Source organism: Bombina bombina, chromosome 2 (assembly GCF_027579735.1).
Source record: "Bombina bombina isolate aBomBom1 chromosome 2, aBomBom1.pri, whole genome shotgun sequence".
In the NCBI taxonomy this organism is placed as follows: Eukaryota; Metazoa; Chordata; class Amphibia; order Anura; family Bombinatoridae; genus Bombina; species Bombina bombina.
The window spans coordinates 1,397,810,270-1,397,825,485 of NC_069500.1; positions in this window are offsets into that span (position 1 = coordinate 1,397,810,270).

A 15,216-nucleotide genomic window follows, 5' to 3' on the forward strand; every position below is an offset into this window, starting at 1 on the left:
AATGGGGCTACGTTAGGAGCTGAACGCTGCTTTTTTGCAGGTGTTAGGTTTTTTTCAGCTCAAACTGCCCCATTGTTTTCTATGGGGGAATCGTGCACAAGCACGTTTTTGAAGCTGGCCGCGTCCGTAAGCACCGCTGGTATTGAGAGTTGCAGTGGCGGTAAATATGCTATACGCTCCCTTCTTGGAGCCTAACGCAGCCATTCTGTGAACTCTAAATACCAGCGGTATTTAAAAGGTGCGGGGAAAAAAAAGCCAGCGTTAGCTACGCGGGTCGTTACCGACAAAACTCTAAATCTAGCCGTAAGATAGCTACAATATAAATAACAATTATATTGTATCTATTTTAGGATTTATTTTTATTTTACAGGCAAATTTAAATTTATTTTAACTAGGTACAATAGCTATTAAATAGTTATTAACTATTTAATAGCTACCTAGTTAAAATAAAGAGAAATTTACTAGTAAAATAAAAACTAACCTAAGTTACAATTACACCTAACACTACACTATCATTAAATAAATTATTCCTATTTAAAACTAAATACTTACCTGTAAAATAAATCCTAAGATAGCTACAATGTAATTAATAATTACATTGTAGCTATTTTAGGATTTATATTTTTTTTACAGGTAACTTTGTATTTATTTTAGCTAGTTAGAATAGTTATTAAATAGTTATTAACTATTTAATAACTACCTAGCTAAAAGAAATACAAAATTACCTGTAAAATAAATCCTAACCTAAGTTACAATTAAACCTTACACTACACTATCATTAAATTAATTAAATAAATTACCTACAAATAACTACAATTAAATAAACTAACTAAATTACAAAAAATAAAAAAAACTAAGTTACAAAAAAAAAAAAAGTTACAAACATTTAAAAAATATTACAACAATTTTAAGCTACTTACACCTAATCTAAGCCCCCTAATAAAATAACAAAGCCCCCCAAAATAAAAAAATGCCCTACCCTATTCTACATTAAAAAGTTAACAGCTCTATTACCTTACCAGCCCTTAAAAGGGCCTTTTGCGGGGCATGTCCCAAAGAATTCAGCTCTTTTGCCTGTAAAAAAAAAATACAACCCCCCAACATTAAAACCCACCACCCACATACCCCTACTCTAACCCAAACCCCCCTTAAATAAACCTAACACTACCCCCTGAAGATCATCCTACCTTTAGCCGTCTTCAGCCAGCCGACCACCGATGGAACAGAAGAAGACATCCGGAGCTGCAGAAGTCATCATCCAAGGGGCGCTGAAGAAGTCTTCCATCCGATTGAAGTCATCATCCAAGGGGCGCTGAAGAAGTCTTCCATCCGATTGAAGTCATCATTCAAGGGGCGCTGAAGAAGTCTTCCATCCGATTGAAGTCAACATCCAGGCGGCGTCTTCAATCTGCATCCATCCGGAGCAGAGCAAAGCCATCTTCTTCCACCGACGACTGAAAGACGAATGACGGTTCCTTTAAGTGAGGTCATCCAAGATGGCGTCCCTCAAATTCCGATTGGCTGATAGGATTCTATCAGCCAATCGGAATTAAGGTAGGAAAAATCTTATTGGCTAATTAAATCAACCAATCAGATTGAAGTTCAATCGGATTGGCTGATCCAATCAGCCAATCAGATTGAGCTCGCATTCTATTGGCTGATCGGAACAGCCAATAGAATGCAAGCTCAATCTGATTGGCTGATTGGATCAGCCAATCCGATTGAACTTCAATCTGATTGGCTGATTTAATCAGCCAATCAGATTTTTCCTACCTTAATTCCGATTGGCTGATAGAATCCTATCAGCCAATCGGAATTCGAGGGATGCCATCTTTAATGACGTCACTTAAAGGAACCGTCATTCGTCGTTCAGTCATCGGTGGAAGAAGAGGGCTCCGCGTCGGCTCGTCTGAAGATGGCTCCGCTCTGGATGGATGAAGATTGAAGACGCTGCCTGGATGTTGACTTCAATAGGATGGAAGACTTCTTCAGCGCCCCTTGGATGATGACTTCAATCGGATGGAAGACTTCTTCAGCGCCCCTTGGATGATGACTTCTGCTACTCCGGATGTCTTCTTCTGTTCCATCGGTGAGCAGCTGGCTGAAGACGGCTAAAGGTAGGATGATCTTCAGGGGGGTAGTGTTAGGTTTATTTAAGGGGGGTTTGGGTTAGATTAGGGGTATGAAGGTGGTGGGTTTTAATGTTGGGGGGGTGTATTTTTTTTTTTTACAGGCAAAAGAGCTGAATTCTTTGAGGCATGCCCCACAAAAGTCCCTTTTAATGGCTGGTAAGGTAATAGAGCTGTTAACTTTTTAATGTAGAATAGGGTAGGGAATTTTTTTATTTTGGGGGGCTTTGTTATTTTATTAGGGGGCTTAGATTAGGTGTAAGTAGCTTAAAATTTTAATATTTTTTAAATGTTTGTAACTTATTTTTTTTATTTTTTGTACATTAGTTAGTTTATTTAATTATATGTAATTGTAGTTATTTGTAGGTAATTTATTTAATTAATTTAATGATAGTGTAGTGTTAGGTTTAATTGTAACTTAGGTTAGGATTTATTTTACAGGTAATTTTGTATTTCTTTTAGCTAGGCAGTTATTAAATAGTTAATATGAAAATGTGTCTGACTGTGTTTGACACAATTTATGAGTTTGAGAGGGAGTTTGTGTGTGTGAGTATATATATATATATATATATATATATATATGTGTGTGTGTGTGAGAGAGAGAGAGAGAGAGAGAGAGAGAGAGAGAGAGAGAGAATTTGTGAGGTGTTTGTTGTATGAGAGTGTGTGTAGTGAGTGATTGTGTGTTGTATAAAGTATGTGCGGTGAGTGTATGTTGTATGAGAGTGTATGTGGTGAGTATGTGTTGTAGGAGAGTGTGTGCAGTGAGTGTGTTTTGCATGACAGTTTGTTCAGTAAGTGTGCGTTATATGATAGTGTGTTCAGTGAGTGGGTGTTGTAAGAGAGTGTGTGCAGTGTGTGTGATATATGAGTGTGTGCGCAGTGAGTGTGTGTTGTATGAGAGTGAAGTGTGTGTTGTATGAGAGTGTGTGTCTAGTGTGTGTTGAATGAGAGTGTGTGTAGTGAGTATGTTTTATAAGAGTGTTTGCAGTGAGTGTGTTTTGTATAAGAGTGTGTGCGTAGAGAGTATGCGCAGTGTGTGTGATGTATGAGTGTGTATGCAGTGAGTGTGTGTTGTATGAGAGTGTGTTTTGTATGAGAGTGTGGTGTGTGTGCTTTATGAGAGTGTGTGCCTAGTGTGTGTTGTATGAGAGTGTGTGTAATGAGTGTGTTGTATGAGAGAGTGTGCGGTAAGTGTGTGTTGTATGATAGTGTGTGTGATGTTGTGTTATATGAGAGTGTTAACAACACTTTCAAATTTGACTACAATCAGGAATAAAGTACACAAACAATTTAGTCACTTTCCTAAAAAATATATATGTGTGTATGTATGTATATATGTATATATATAGAGATAATATGTGTGTGTATAGTATTAGAGTATGTGTGTGTTCCATGAGATTGTGCGTGGGGTATGTGTTGTATGAGAGTGTTTGTGTGTGGTGTTTGTTGTATGAGAGTGTGTGTGGTGAGTAAGGTTAGTGATTGTGTGTTCTATGAAAGTATGTGCGGTGAGAGTGTGTTGTATGAGATTGTGTGCGGTGAGTGTGGGTTACAGGAGAGTGTGTGCAGTGAGTGTGTGTTATGAGAGTTTGTGTAGTGAGTGTGTGTTGTATGAGAGAGTGTTCAGTTAGTATGTGTTGTATGAGAATGTGTGTGGTATGTATGAATGTGAATTCAGTGAGTGTGTGTTGTATGAGAGTGTGTTTTGTATGAGTGTGGTGTGTGTTTTATGAGAGTTTGTGCCTAGTGTGTGTTGTATGAGAGTGTGGGTCTAGTGTGTGTTGAATGAGAGTGTGTGTAGTGAGTGTGTTGTATAAGAGTGTTTGCAGTGAGTGTGTTTTGTATGAGAGTGTGCGCGGGGAGTGTGTTGTATGAGAGTGTGTGCATAGTGTTTTTTTTTGAGAGAGAGAATTTGTGCAAAGAGTGTGTTGTATGAGAGTGTGTGTGGCAAGTGTGCGTTGTATGAGAGTTTGTGCAGTGAATGTGTTGTATGAGAGTGTAAGCGCTTAGTGTTGTATGAGTGAGTGTGCATTGAGTGTGTGTTGTATGAGAGTGTGTGTTGAGTGTGTGTTGTATTAGAATGTGTGCAGTGAGTGTGTGTTGTAAGAGAGTGTGTGCAGTGAGTGTGTGTTTTATGAGAGTGTGTGCGGTGAATGTGTTATATGAGAGTGTGCGTGGTGAGTGTGTGTGTGAGTGTTTGTTGTATGAGAGAGTGTGCCGTTGTGTGTTGTATGAGTGTGTGTGCAGTGAGTGTGTTGTATGACAGTGTGTGCGCATAGTGTATGTTGTATGAGAGAGTATGTTGTGTTGTATAAGAGTGTATAGTGTGTGTTGTATGACAGTGTGTGTGCATAGTGTATGTTGTATGAGAGAGTATGTTGTGTTGTATAAGAGTGTATAGTGTGTGTTGTATGAGAGTGTGTGCAATGACTGTATGTTTTATGAGAGCTTGTGCAGTGAGTGTGTTGTATGAGAGTGTGCATGGTGAGTGTGTGTTGTATGAGAGTGTGTGCGGTGAGTGTGTGCTGAATGTGAGTGTGTGCAGTGAGTGTGTGTTTTGAGAGTGTGTGCTGTATGAGAGTATGTGTGGTGAGTGAGTGTGTGTGGTGAGTGTGTTGTGTAAAAGTGTATGTTGTGTTGTAAAAGAGTGTGTAGTGTGTGTTGTATGTGTGTGTTGTGTTGTATAAGAGTATTTGTTGTGTTGTATAAGAGTGTGTGTGTAATGTGTGTTGTATGATAGTGTGTGTGATGTATTATATGAGAGTGTGAACAACACTTTCAAATTTGACTACAATCAGGAATAAAGTACACAAACAATTTAGTCACTTTCCTAAACAATATATATGTATTTGTGTGTGTGTATATATATATTTTTGTGTGTGTGTATATATATATTTTATATATATTTTATATATGTATATATATATATATGTGTGTATTGTATTAGAGTATGTGTGTTGTTGCTTGAGAGTGTGTGTGAGATATGTGTTGTATGAGAGTGTTTGTGTGTGGTGTTTGTTGTATGAGAGTGTGTGTGATGAGTGATTGTGTGTTTTATGAAAGTATGTGCGGTGAGTGTATGTTGTATGAGAGTGTGTGTGGTGAGTATGTGTTGTAGGAGAGTGTGTGCAGTGAGTGTGTGTTGCATGAGAGTTTGTGCAGCGAGTGTGTGTTGTAAGAGAGTATGCGCAGTGTGTGTGATGTATGAGTGTGTATGCAGTGAGTGTGTGTTGTATGAGAGTGTGTTTTGTATGAGAGTGTGGTGTGTGTGCTTTATGAGAGTGTGTGCCTAGTGTGTGTTGTATGAGAGTGTGTGTAATGAGTGTGTTGTATGAGAGAGTGTGCGGTAAGTGTGTGTTGTATGATAGTGTGTGTGATGTTGTGTTATATGAGAGTGTTAACAACACTTTCAAATTTGACTACAATCAGGAATAAAGTACACAAACAATTTAGTCACTTTCCTAAAAAATATATATGTGTGTGTATGTATGTATATATGTATATATATAGAGATAATGTGTGTATAGTATTAGAGTATGTGTATGTTCCATGAGATTGTGCGTGGGGTATGTGTTGTATGAGAGTGTTTGTGTGTGGTGTTTGTTGTATGAGAGTGTGTGTGGTGAGTAAGGTTAGTGATTGTGTGTTCTATGAAAGTATGTGCGGTGAGAGTGTGTTGTATGAGATTGTGTGCGGTGAGTGTGGGTTACAGGAGAGTGTGTGCAGTGAGTGTGTGTTATGAGAGTTTGTGTAGTGAGTGTGTGTTGTATGAGAGAGTGTTCAGTGAGTATGTGTTGTATGAGAATGTGTGTGGTATGTATGAATGTGAATTCAGTGAGTGTGTGTTGTATGAGAGTGTGTTTTGTATGAGTGTGGTGTGTGTTTTATGAGAGTTTGTGCCTAGTGTGTGTTGTATGAGAGTGTGGGTCTAGTGTGTGTTGAATGAGAGTGTGTGTAGTGAGTGTGTTGTATAAGAGTGTTTGCAGTGAGTGTGTTTTGTATGAGAGTGTGCGCGGGGAGTGTGTTGTATGAGAGTGTGTGCATAGTGTTTTTTTTTTTGAGAGAGAGAATTTGTGCAAAGAGTGTGTTGTATGAGAGTGTGTGTGGCAAGTGTGCGTTGTATGAGAGTTTGTGCAGTGTTGTGTTGTATAAGAGTGTGTGTGTAATGTGTGTTGTATGATAGTGTGTGTGATGTATTATATGAGAGTGTGAACAACACGTTCAAATTTGACTACAATCAGGAATAAAGTACACAAACAATTTAGTCACTTTCCTAAACAATATATATGTATTTGTGTGTGTGTATATATATATTTTTGTGTGTGTGTATATATATATTTTATATATATATTTTATATATGTATATATATATATATATGTGTGTATTGTATTAGAGTATGTGTGTTGTTGCTTGAGAGTGTGTGTGAGATATGTGTTGTATGAGAGTGTTTGTGTGTGGTGTTTGTTGTATGAGAGTGTGTGTGATGAGTGATTGTGTGTTTTATGAAAGTATGTGCGTTGAGTGTATGTTGTATGAGAGTGTGTGTGGTGAGTATGTGTTGTAGGAGAGTGTGTGCAGTGAGTGTGTGTTGCATGAGAGTTTGTGCAGCGAGTGTGTGTTGTAAGAGAGTATGCGCAGTGTGTGTGATGTATGAGTGTGTATGCAGTGAGTGTGTGTTGTATGAGAGTGTGTTTTGTATGAGAGTGTGGTGTGTGTGCTTTATGAGAGTGTGTGCCTAGTGTGTGTTGTATGAGAGTGTGTGTAATGAGTGTGTTGTATGAGAGTGTTTGTGGTGAGTGTGTGTTGTATGAGAGTGCATGCTGTGAGTGTGTTGTATGAGAGTGTGTGCATAGTGTGTATTGTATGAGAGTATTTGATGTGTTGTATAATAGTGTGTGTGTAGTGTGTGTTGTATGAGAGTGTGTGTGGTGTGTTGTATGAGAGTGTGCACAAAACATTCAAATTTGACAATAATCAGGAATGATGTACACACAAATTATAGTCACTTTCCCAAAAATGTATATGCATATGAGTGTGTATATATATATATACTGTATATGTGTTGTATCCAGTGTGTGCGCAGTGTGTGTTTTTTGAGAGTGTATGCAGTGAATTTGTTGTATGAGAGTGTGTGTGGTGAGTGTGTGTTGTATGAGAGTGTGTGCGGTGAGTGTATTGTATGAAAGTGTGAGTGGTGACGAGTGTGTATTGTATAAAAGAGTGTGTGGTGAGTGTGTGTTGTATAAGAGAGTGTGCGATGAGTGTGTGTTGTATGATAGTGTGTGCGGTGAGTGTGTGTGTTGTATGACAGTGTGTGCATAGTGTGTGTTGTATGAGAGTGTATGTTGTGTTGTATAAGAGTGTATAGTGTGTGTTTTATGAAAGTGTGCACAACACTTTCAAATTTGACTACAATCAGGAATAAAGTACACACACATTTAAGTCACTTTCCCAAAAATATATATGTATTTGTGTGTATGTGTATGTATATATATATATATATATATATATATATATATACACACACACATATATCTCTGACACTATTTATGAGTTTGAGAGGGAGTTTGTGTGTGTGTGAGTATATATGTATGTGAGAAAGAATGCGTGTGTGTATTGTATTAGAGTATGTATGTGTTGTTTGAGAGAGTGTGTGGGATATGTGTTATATGAGAGTATTTGTGTGTGTTTTTTGTTGTATGAGAATGTGTGTGGTGAGTGAGGTGACTATGTGTTGTATGAAAGTATGTGTGTGTTTTATGAGAGTGTGTGTGGGGTATGATGTATGAAAATGTCTGTGTGTGGTGTTGTATATATTTATATATCTATGAGAATGTGTGTGACTGTGTCTGACACTATTTATGAGTTTGAGAGGGAGTATATGTGTGGAGGGAGTGTGTGTGTGGAGGCGGTGGATGCCATAGGAATCAATGGGAGTCTGAAAGCAGCGAAAGCTCATGTTCGCTGCTGCCCGATATCCCATTGATTCCTATGGTAATGTCTACACCTAACACCCTAACATGTACCCTGAGTCAAAACACTCCTAATTTGCCCCCCCCCACACTGTGTGTTGTATGAGCATGTGTGCAGTGAGTGTGTTGTATGACAGTGAGTGTGCATAGTGTATGTTGTATGAGAGAGTATGTTGTGTTGCATAAGAATGTATAGTGTGTGTTGTATGAGAGTGTGTGCAATGACTGTATGTTTTATGAGAGTTTGTGCAGTGAGTGTGTTGTATGAGAGTATGCATGGTGAGTGTGTGTTGTATGAGAGTGTGTGCGGTGAGTGTGTGTTTAATGAGAGTGTGTGCAGTGAGTGTGTTTTTTGAGAGTGTTGCTGTATGAGAGTGTGTGCGGTGAGTGAGTGTGTGTGGTGTGTGTGTTGTGTGAGAGTGTATGTTGTGTTGTATAAGAGTGTGTAGTGTATGTTGTATGTGTGTGTTGTGTTGTATAAGAGAGTGTGTTGTGTTGTATAAGAGTGTGTGTGTAATGTGTGTTGTATGATAGTGTGTGTGATGTATTATATGAGAGTGTGAACAACACTTTCAAATTTGACTACAATTAGGAATAAAGTACACAAACAATTTAGTCACTTTCCTAAAAAATATATATGTATTTGTGTGTGTGTGTATATATATTTGTATGTGTGTGTGTGTGTGTGTGTATATATATATATATATATATATATATATATATATATATATATATATAGAATGTGTGTGTGTATTGTATTAGAGTATGTGTGTTGTTGCTTGAGAGTGTGTGTGAGATATGTGTTGTGTGAGAGTGTTTGTGTGTGTTGTATGAGAGTGTGTGGTGAGTGATTGTGTGTTTTATGAAAGTATGTGCGGTGAGTGTATGTTGTATGGGAGTGTGTGCGGTGAGTATATGTTGTAGGAGAGTGTGTGCGGTGAGTGTTTGTTGCATGAGAGTTTGTGCAGTGAGTGTGTGTGTTATATGAGAGTGTGTTCAGTGAGTGTGTGTTGTAAGAGAGTATGTGCAGTGTGTGTGATGTATGAGTGTGTATGCAGTGAGTGTGTGTTGTATGAGAGTGTGTTTTGTATGAGAGTGTGTGTCTAGTGTGTGTTGTATGAGAGTGTGTGTAGTGAGTGTGTTGTATGAGAGTGTTTGTGTTAGTGTGTGTTGTATGAGAGTGCATGCTGTGAGTGTGTTGTATGAGAGTGTGTGCATAGTGTGTATTGTATGAGAGTATTTGATGTGTTGTATAAGAGTGTGTGTGTAGTGTGTGTTGTATGAGAGTGTGTGTGGTGTGTTGTAAGAGAGTGTGTACAAAACTTTCAAATTTGACAATAATCAGGAATGATGTACACACAAATTATAGTCACTTTCCCAAAAATGTATATGTATATGACTTTGTATATATATATACTGTATATGTGTTGTATCCAGTGTGTGCGCAGTGTGTGTTTTTTGAGAGTGTATGCAGTGAATTTGTTGTATAAGAGTGTGTGTGGTGAGTGTGTGTTGTATGAGAGTGTGTGCAGTGAGTGTGTGTTGTATGAGAGTGTGTGCGGTGAGTGTATTGTATGAAAGTGTGTGTGGTGAGTGTGTATTGTATAAAAGAGTGTGCGATGAGTGTGTGTTGTATGATAGTGTGTGCGGTGAGTGTGTGTGTTGTATGACAGTGTGTGCATAGTGTGTGTTGTATGAGAGTGTATGTTGTGTCGTATAAGAGTGTATAGTGTGTGTTTTTTGAGAATGTGCACAACACTTTCAAATTTGACTACAATCAGGAATAAAGTACACACACATTTAAGTCACTTTCCCAAAAATATATGTTTTTGTGTGTATGTGTATATATATATATATATATATATATATATACAAGTAGCCCTCAGTTTACGCCGGGGTTAGGTTCCAGAAGGATTGGTTGTAAACCGAAACCGCTGTAAATTGAAACCCAGTTTATAATGTAAGTCAATGGGAAGTGAGGGAGTTAGGTTCCAGGCCCCTCTCAAAATTGTCATAAGCAACACCTAATACATTTTTAAAACTTTGAAATGAAGACTTTACATGCTAAACAGCATTATAAACCTAATAAAATAATCACACAACACAGAATATATAATTAAACAAAGTTAAATGAACAAAAACATTTGCTAAACAGCATTATAAACCTAATAAAATAATCGCACAATACAGACTTTACTTGCATTTTTCTGCAAACAGATCTTTCTATGCATTCCAATCTGGACTGATTTATAGCTCAGGTCTGGTTAAACTGATTAATTTAAGCTTGCTTGGCTTGCATATCTTTGCTGCAACACAAGCAGACAGCTCCACCTTCTGGCTTTTTTAATCATTGCACTGCTTCTCAATGCTTTTCAATACCAGTCACATGACTGAAAAAAAAGGTTGTTATTCTGAAACGGTGCAAATTGAACCGTTGTAAACCGAGGGCCACCTGTATATATACACACACACATATATCTCGGACACTAGTTATGAGTTTGAGATCGAATTTGTGTGTGTGTGAGTATATATGTATGTGAGAAAGAATGTGTGTGTGTATTGTATTAGAGTATGTATGTGTTGTATGAGAGTATTTGTGTGTGTTTTTTGTTGTATGAGAATGTGTCTCAGTGAATGTGTGTTGTATGAAAGTATGTGCTGTGAGTGTGCGTTGTATGAAAGTATGTGTGTGTTTTATGAGAGTGTGTGTGGGGTATGTGTTGTATGAAAATGTCTGTGTGTGGTGTTTGTTGTATATGAACAAATTCTTACCACAACAACAAGAAGATATCCAAGAAAATATCCTTCGTAGACACATGTTGGCTAATTGTGTGAATGCTCAGCTTGTATCTAAGTTAGGTCTATAGGTCTGAAGAGTTATGATGTCATAACACCTTATAGTGAGCTCACACAGGGCTGATCATGTGGTGTTTTCAAAGCAGCATCATGTAGTTTATCCTATTTTGTTTATCTTAATTATACTTTGTAATCAAATGTTATGTCTAATATTAACCCCTTAAGGACAAGGCCATTTTTCATTTCTTTCCCTTAAGGACCAGGGCTATTTTTACATTTCTGCTGTGTTTTTTTTTAGCTGTAATTTTCTTCTTACTCATTTACTGTACCCACACATATTATATACCGTTTTTCTCGCCATTAAATTGACTTTCTAAAGATATCATCTTATAATTTACTATAAAAAAATATAAAATATGAGAAAAAAAACGGAAAAAAAACCCCACTTTTTCTAACTTTGACCCACAAAATCTGTTACACATCTACAACCACCAAAAAACACCCATGCTAAATAGTTTCTAAGGGCGCGATCCGATAAGCGGCGTAGTTTGCGGCGCAAGCGAGGGAACCCGCGTCGCCCGCAGTTTCAGCTCGCAACTCGAGCTATCCCATATACGGCGCCGTCAGATGCTAAAGTGCCGTAAGTCGGATAAACCAGCGATGTCCAGAAATTTGCGCAAGTACAAATTTCTGGCGTCGCCAGTGACTTACGGAACGTTAGAAACTGCCGGTGCCTACAAAACCTGACTAAAGTCTAAATCACCCGCACTGTCTAACATGCCTCCCTAACATAGCCCGACACGTCTAACACGCCTCCCTAACATAGCCCGACACGTCTAACCCTCTATCCGCTATCCCCCCTCACTAGCCTAACAATAAAATATGTATTAACCCCTAAACCGCCGCTCCCAAACCCCGCCGCAACATAATAAAGTTATTAACCCCTAAACCGCCGCCAGCTATATTAATTCTATAACCCCCTAAAGTGAGCCCCTAACCCCGCCGCCATCTACCTTACCTACCCCCTAAAGTGAGCCCCTACCCCGCCACTATCTATTTTTAAATTATTAACCCCTAATCTAATCCCCCTACCCCGCCGCCATCTATATTAAATTATTTAACCCCTAAAATACTAAACTATCCCTACCACTAAACCTAAGTCTAACCCTACAAATAGCCCTGAAAAGGGCTTTTTGCGTGGCATTGCCCCAGAGAATTCAGCTCTTTTGCCAGCCCTTAAAAGGGCTTTTGGCGGGGCTTTGTCACAAAGTAAACTGCTCTTTTGCCTACAATCTACATCCCCCTACACCGCGGCCACCTATAATAAATGTATTAACCCCTAATCTAATCCCCCTACACCGCAGCCAGCTATATTAACTATATTAACCCTAATTATATTAGGGTTAATATAGTTAATATAATTATTATATTATATATATTAACTATATTAACCCTAATTATATTAGGGTTAATATAGTTAATATCGTTATTATATTATATATATATATATATTAAGTATAATAACCCTATCTAACTAAACTCTTATTAAAATAAATCTAATATTAATATTATTAATTAAAATATTCCTATATAAATCTAAATACTTACCTATAAAATAAACCCTAAGATAGCTACAATATAATTAATAATTACATTGTAGCTATGTTAGGGTTATATTTATTTTACAGGTAAATTGTTAATTATTTTAACTAGGTATAATAGCTATTAAATAGTTATGAACTATTTAATAGCTACCTAGTTAAAATAATTACCCAATTACCTGTAAAATAAATGCTGGCGGATGGAAGAAGACTTTGCTGCCGCTTGGATAAAAACATCACCGGGATGAAGATTTCTTCTTTACCGCTTGGATAGACATCGCCCGGATCGGATGAGGAGTTCGGCCCGGCGTGATGAATACAAGGTAGGGAGATCTTCAGGGGGGTAGAGTTAGGTTTATTTAAGGGGGGTTTGGGTTAGATTAGGGGTATGTGGGTGGTGGGTTGTAATGTTGGGGGGTGGTATTGTGTTTTTTTTTTTCAGGCAAAAGAGCAGTTTTCTTTGGGGCATGCCCCCACAAAAGGCCCTTTTAAGGGCTGGTAAGGTAAAAGAGCTGTTAACTTTTTTTAATTTAGAATAGGGTAGGGAATTTTTTTTTTGGGGGGGGGCTTTATTATTTTATTAGGGGGCTTAGAATAGGTGTAATTAGCTTAAAAATCTTGTAATCTTTTTTTTATTTTTTGTAATTTAGTGTTTGTTTTTTTTTGTAATTTAGTTTAGTTTATTTAATTGTATTTTTAGATAGATATTTGTAGTTTATTTAATTTATTGATAGTGTAGGTGTATTTGTAACTTAGGTTAGGATTTATTTTACAGGTAATTGGGTAATTATTTTAACTAGGTAGCTATTAAATAGTTCATAACTATTTAATAGCTATTATACCTAGTTAAAATAATTAACAATTTACCTGTAAAATAAATATAAACCCTAATATAGCTACAATGTAATTATTAATTATATTTTCGCTATCTTAGGGTTTATTTTATAGGTAAGTATTTATATTTTAATAGGAATATTTTAGTTTATAATATGAATTAGATTTATTTAATAAGAATTTAGTTAGGGGTGTTAGGGTTAGATAGAGTTATTATAGTTAATATAGTTAATATAAATACTATAGTAACTATATTAACCCTAATATAATTAGGGTTAATATAGTTAATATATATAATGTAATACCTATATTAACTATAATATACTTAGGGTTAATATAGATAATATAGCTGGCGGGGGGTAGGTAGATTAAATTAGGGGTTAATAATTTTAATATAGATGGCGGCGGTGTAAGGGGCTTACATTAGGGGTTAATACTATTAATATAGATGGCGGCGGTGTAGGGAGGGCAGGTTATAGGGCAAAAGAGCTGTTTACTTTTGGGCAATAATAGAGATAATTATTATTTTTAGGTATTAATATAGCTGGCGGCGGTATAGGGGGATTCGATTAGGGGTTAATAATTTTTATATAGGTGGCGGCGGTGTAAAGGGTCAGATTAGGGGATAGATAAGGTAGAGATGGCTCACAGTAGGGGGTTAGTTTATGTAGATGGCGGCGGTTTAGGGGTTAAATATTTTATTAGGGATTGCGGCGGGGGATCGCGGTTGACAGGGAGATAGACATTGCGCATGCGTTAGGTGTTAGGTTTTATTTAGCAGATTGCAGTTGACAGCTAGATAGACATTGCGCATGCGTTAGGTGTTAGGTTTTATTTAGCAGCTAGTTTAGAGAGTTACGGGGCTCCAATACTCAGCGTAAGGCTTCTTACGGCTGCTTTTTGTGGCGAGGTGAAAATTGAGTAAGATTTCTCCATTTTCGCCACGTAAGTCCTTACGCTGTATATTGGATACCAAACTGCGCTGGTTTGGTATACCTGCCTATGGCCCAAAAAACTACGGGCGACGGCAGAAATATATGCGCGTAACTTCTAGGTTACGCCGTATATGTGATACCAAACCCGCGCAAATATTGGCATCGCCGACTTTTGCGGGCGACGATATTTATCGGATCGACCCCTAAATTTTGTCCTGAGTTTAGAAATACCCAATGTTTACATGTTCTTTGCTTTTTTTGCAAGTTATAGGGCAATAAGTACAAGTTGCACTTTGCTATTTCCAAACCACTTTTTTCAAAATTAGCGCTTTTTACATTGGGACACTGATATCTTTCAGGAATTCCTGAATAAACCCTTGATGTATATATATATATATATATTTAGAAGACATCCCAAAGTATTTCACTGCCAAATGCGATCAAATAAAAAAAAATTGTTCACTTTTTCACACATTTTTTCACAAACTTTGTTTCTCACTGAAATTATTTACAAACAACTTATGCAATTATGGCATAAATGGTTGTAAATGCTTCTCTGGGGTCCTTTTTTGTTCAGAAATAGTAGACATATATGGCTTTGGTGTTGCTTTTTGGTAATTAGAAGGCCGCTAAATGCCACTGCGCACCACACATGTATTATGCCCAGCAGTGAAGGGGTTAATTAGGGAGCATGTAGGGAGCTTCTAGGGTTAATTTTAGCTTAAGTGTAGTGTAGTAGACATCCCCAAGTATTGATCTAGGCCTATCTTGGTATATTTTATGCCACCATTTCAACGCCAAATGCGATCAAATTAAAAAAATTGTTACATTTTTCACAATTTTAGGTTTCTCACTGAAATTATTTACAAACAGCTTGTGCAATTATGGCATAAATGGTTGTAAATGCTTCTCTGGGATCCCTTTTTGTTCAGAAATAGCAGACAT